Source organism: Salvelinus alpinus, chromosome 4, assembly GCF_045679555.1.
Source record: "Salvelinus alpinus chromosome 4, SLU_Salpinus.1, whole genome shotgun sequence".
In the NCBI taxonomy this organism is placed as follows: domain Eukaryota; kingdom Metazoa; phylum Chordata; class Actinopteri; order Salmoniformes; family Salmonidae; genus Salvelinus; species Salvelinus alpinus.
Genome location: NC_092089.1, coordinates 2,379,399 through 2,385,398, shown reverse-complemented (window position 1 = coordinate 2,385,398; position 6,000 = coordinate 2,379,399).

The window sequence follows — 6,000 nt, the reverse complement described above, 5'->3', positions numbered from 1 at the left end:
TCCATTCTCACTGGTCCATGTGTTATAAACAACCTTCAGACAGACTGATGTCATACAGACCCTTTTTTTTTTTTTTTTCATCTGTTGACCTCTCTCTACGAATCTACATCTCCCTCTCACCTCTTCTTCCTTCCTCTCTCTGTTCCTGTCTGTCTCCCTCTTTCCTTTTCTTTATTTGTCAGTCTATCTTGTCTCTGACCCCTCCCTCTTTGTGAATGATCCCCTTCCAGTAAGAAATGAATGACAGTCAGCATTACCGTAAAAACTGACACATTGTCCACATCACAGAGTTCAGAGGATTCTGTCAGCATAAACCCAGCAGACCACATAGCCTTAACCAGCACTCTCACTACTGAGACTGGCTCTGAGGACAAAACATAGTCACTATGGTCCCAATCTGGCCCTTTCAAAATGCTACTTTATTAGACTCTTAGGGTATCGTAGGCACCCATAACACATAGTAGGCATGGTAACGAACTCATAATAGTAGGAATGGTAACGAACTCATAATAGTAGGCATGGTAACGAACTCATAATACTAGGCATGGTAACGAACTGATACTAGTAGGCATGGTAACTAACTGATACCAATAGGCATGGTAACTAACTGATACTAGTAGGCATGGTAACTAACTGATAGTAGCAGTCATGGTAACTAACTGATAGTAGCTGTCATGGTAATGAACTGATAGTAGCAGTCATGGTAACTAACTGATACTAGTAGGCATGGTAATTAGCTGATACTAGTAGGCATGGTAACTAACTGATAGTAGCAGGCATGGTAACTAACTGATAGTAGTAGACATGGTAATGAACTGATACTAGTAGGCATGGTAACTAACTGATACTAGTAAGCATGGTAACTAACTGATACTAGTAGGCATGGTAACTAACTGATACTAGTAGGCATGGTAACTAACTGATACTAGTAGGCATGGTAACTAACTGATACTAGTAGGCATGGTAACTAACTGATACTAGTAGGCATGGTAACTAACTGATACTAGTAGGCATGGTAATGACCTGATACTAGTAGGCATGGTAACTAACTGATACTAGTAGGCATGTTAACGAACTGATACTAGTAGGCATGGTAACTAACTGATACTAGTAGGCATGGTAACTAACTGATAATACTAGGCATGGTAACTAACTGATACGAGTAGGCATGGTAACTAACTGATACTAGTAAGCATGGTAACTAACTGATACTAGTAGGCATGGTAACTAACTGATACTAGTAGGCATGGTAACTAACTGATACTAGTAGGCATGGTAACTAACTGATACTAGTAGGCATGGTAACTAACTGATACTAGTAGGCATGGTAACTAACTGATAATACTAGGCATGGTAACTAACTGATACTAGTAGGCATGGTAACTAACTGATAATACTAGGCATGGTAACTAACTGATAATATTAGGCATGGTAACTAACTGATAATACTAGGCATGGTAACTAACTGATACTAGTAAGCATGGTAACTAACTGATACTAGTAGGCATGGTAACTAACTGATAATACTAGGCATGGTAACTAACTGATAATACTAGGCATGGTAACTAACTGATACTAGTAAGCATGGTAACTAACTGATACTAGTAGGCATGGTAACTAACTGATAATACTAGGCATGGTAACTAACTGATACTAGTAAGCATGGTAACTAACTGATAATACTAGGCATGGTAACTAACTGATAATACTAGGCATGATAACTAACTGATAGTAGTAGGCATGGTAACTAGCTGATACTAGTAAGCATGGTAACTAACTGATAATACTAGGCATGGTAACTAACTGATACTAGTAAGCATGGTAACTAACTGATACTAGTAGACATGGTAACTAACTGATAATACTAGGCATGGTAACTAACTGATAATACTAGGCATGGTAACTAACTGATACTAGTAAGCATGGTAACTAACTGATACTAGTAAGCATGGTAACTAACTGATAATACTAGGCATGGTAACTAACTTATACTAGTAGGCATGGTAACTAGCTGATACTAGTAGGCATGGTAACTAGCTGATACTAGTAGGCATGGTAACTAACTGATAATACTAGGCATGGTAACTAACTGATACTAGTAGGCATGGTAACTAACTGATAATACTAGGCATGGTAACTAACTGATACTAGTAAGCATGGTAACTAACTGATACTAGTAAGCATGGTAACTATCTGATACTAGTAGGCATGGTAACTAACTGATACTAGTAGGCATGGTAACTAACTGATACTAGTAAGCATGGTAACTAACTGATAATACTAGGCATGATAACTAACTGATAGTAGTAGGCATGGTAACTAGCTGATACTAGTAAGCATGGTAACTAACTGATAATACTAGGCATGGTAACTAACTGATACTAGTAAGCATGGTAACTAACTGATAATACTAGGCATGGTAACTAACTGATACTAGTAGGCATGGTAACTAACTGATAATACTAGGCATGGTAACTAACTGATACTAGTAAGCATGGTAACTATCTGATACTAGTAGGCATGGTAACTAACTGATACTAGTAGGCATGGTAACTAACTGATACTAGTAAGCATGGTAACTAACTGATAATACTAGGCATGATAACTAACTGATAGTAGTAGGCATGGTAACTAGCTGATACTAGTAAGCATGGTAACTAACTGATAATACTAGGCATGGTAACTAACTGATACTAGTAAACATGGTAACTAACTGATACTAGTAGACATGGTAACTAACTGATACTAGTAAGCATGGTAACTAACTGATAATACTAGGCATGGTAACTAACTGATAATACTGGGCATGGTAACTAACTGATACTAGTAAGCATGGTAACTAACTGATAATACTAGGCATGGTAACTAACTGATACTAGTAGGCATGGTAACTAGCTGATACTAGTAGACATGGTAACTAGCTGATTCTAGTAAGCATGGTAACTAACTGATACTAGTAGGCATGGTAACTAGCTGATACTAGTAAGCATGGTAACTAACTGATAATACTAGGCATGGTAACTAACTGATACTAGTAAGCATGGTAACTAACTGATACTAGTAGACATGGTAACTAACTGATAATACTAGGCATGGTAACTAACTGATAATACTAGGCATGGTAACTAACTGATACTATTAGGCATGGTAACTAACTGATAATACTAGGCATGGTAACTAACTGATAATACTAGGCATGGTAACTAACTGATAATACTAGGCATGGTAACTAACTGATAATACTAGGCATGGTAACTAACTGATAATACTAGGCATGGTAACTAACTGATAAAACTAGGCATGGTAACTAACTGATACTAGTAAGCATGGTAACTAACTGATAATACTAGGCATGGTAACTAACTGATAATACTAGGCATGGTAACTAACTGATAATACTAGGCATGGTAACTAACTTATAATACTAGGCATGGTAACTAACTGATAATACTAGGCATGGTAACTAACTGATAATACTAGGCATGGTAACTAACTGATACTAGTAAGCATGGTAACTAACTGATAATACTAGGCATGGTAACTAACTGATAATACTAGGCATGGTAACTAACTGATAATACTAGGCATGGTAACTAACTGATAATACTAGGCATGGTAACTAACTGATAATACTAGGCATGGTAACTAACTGATAATACTAGGCATGGTAACTAATGGATAATACTAGGCATGGTAACTAACTGATAATACTAGGCATGGTAACTTACTTATAATACTAGGCATGGTAACTAACTGATAATACTAGGCATGGTAACTAACTGATAATACTAGGCATGGTAACTAACTGATACTAGTAAGCATGGTAACTAACTGATAATACTAGGCATGGTAACTAACTGATAATACTAGGCATGGTAACTAACTGATAATACTAGGCATGGTAACTAACTGATAATACTAGGCATGGTAACTAACTGATAATACTAGGCATGGTAACTAATGGATAATACTAGGCATGGTAACTAACTGATACTAGTAAGCATGGTAACTAACTGATAATACTGGGCATGGTAACTAACTGATACTAGTAAGCATGGTAACTAACTGATACTAGTAGGCATGGTAACTAACTGATACTAGTAAGCATGGTAACTAACTGATAATACTGGGCATGGTAACTGATACTAGGGATTATTTTAGGGCTCCCGAGTGGCGCAGCGGTCTAAGACGCTGCATCTCAGTGCAAGAGGCGTTACTGCAGTACCTTGTTCGATTCCAGGCTGCATCACATCCAGCCGTGATTGGGAGTCCCATAACGCTGGCGCACAATTGGCCCACCATTGTTCGGGTTTGGCAGGGGTAAGGAAGTCATTGCAAATAAGAATTTGTTCTTAACTGACTTGCCTAGTTAAATAAAGGTTCAATTTTTAAAAATACTAGTAGGAATGGTAACTAACTCATACTAGTAGGCATGGTAATGAACTGATACTAGTAGGCCTGGTAACTAACTGATAATACTAGGCATGATAGCTAACTGAAAATAATATGTCTGGTAACTAACTGATACTAGTGGCCCATTTCTCTGGAGTTTCTGATATAATTAGTGTTTCACAGGAACCCTACAGTGTCCCTCCTCATGAAATACATGCACACAGTTTACTGGTGTGGTTTTGAAGTATTTAGCTGTGTGTGTGTGTGTGTGTGGTTAGGTGTGAACTCTCCCATCCCCCTTCCCTTAGGCCCCTCGAGTTTCTGTCCTCATATTGGAGAGAGATGGCTGCAGAGCAGCTGTGTGTGTGTGTGTGTGTGTGTGTGTGTGTGTGTGTGTGTGTGTGCGTGCGTGCGTGCGTGCGTGCGTGCGTGCGTGCGTGGAAGACACAGCCAGAGCGGCGGTAGGGAGAGCCTGAGACTCAGGTGTGGTCAGATGGGCTTTGAGGAGCGAGGGTGCAGTGGAACTGAGGTGGACAACTTTCTAGTCATTTCATTTTGTTAAAACCACCTAAACACACATACATTGTATGTCCAGAGAGTAGTATAGCTTTCTTTCACTGTGAGAGATTAGATTTTTGTTTTATTTCATCTCATATTTGATTGCCATAATCTGTAGCCCTGGCATATTGTCAGTTATGTATTGATCTGATTTATCTCTTTACAGATTGATGGCCTTGCTCACACAAATGCCATATCATATAGACTAAATAATAAGCAGATCACCTCACCTCACTGAGACAGTTAAGCCTGTAACTCTGGTCCAGCCGAAGGAAACCGACAGTTGCTAAACCGCGCGGCTGTAATTAAAAAAGGATAGCACTGACGCACCTTTCTTGCGCAATCAAATGTGCAAAAGCGCAACAGTCGCTCTACCCCAGAGCTTCAAACGCAGAGGTCGAGATTTCCACGGTCATCTTCTTGAGACCACACCAAAATGAACGGGAACACACTGTTCATCCCGGGTGAAACGTGAGTAGCCTGAACTGAACTGAAAATGAAGTTGGCTGATGTTACCTTTACCTGAAGACAAGGCGGAATAGGGAGAGGGACAACAGAGAATGACAAAGACGTTCTCAGAGTAAATTAGTTGAGTACCTATAACAGAGATGATAGTGCATGTTGTAAAGCGCATGCGCAGGTTACCACTTTTGCTTTAGTTTAGGACGGTTGGTTACAATTTGCTCCCAACTATTGTAGCTATTTATAGCCCACAAAAAAAACATTAAACTGCTTAAATCAGCTTTATCTGATATGACCTGAGTTAGAACCATCAACAACAAGCAGGTTAAGTAACTGTAGTGGTTAAATACAGTCATTTGTTTACACCGGATAATTCAGTACGTTGTAGATTATGTAACGGGTAAACCCGGCCTTGGTAACCCTTTACCATTCACACTGCTGGAGACTACATGCGCTTATATTAATGACCTAATTAAAACCGAAAAGGAAAGCACTAAAATTAAATTAAACGTTTTATAATTAGTCTATAATGACACATTTTCTTTCTTCATATTTCCATTGGCCGTATCATATATCAAGCTACTGAAG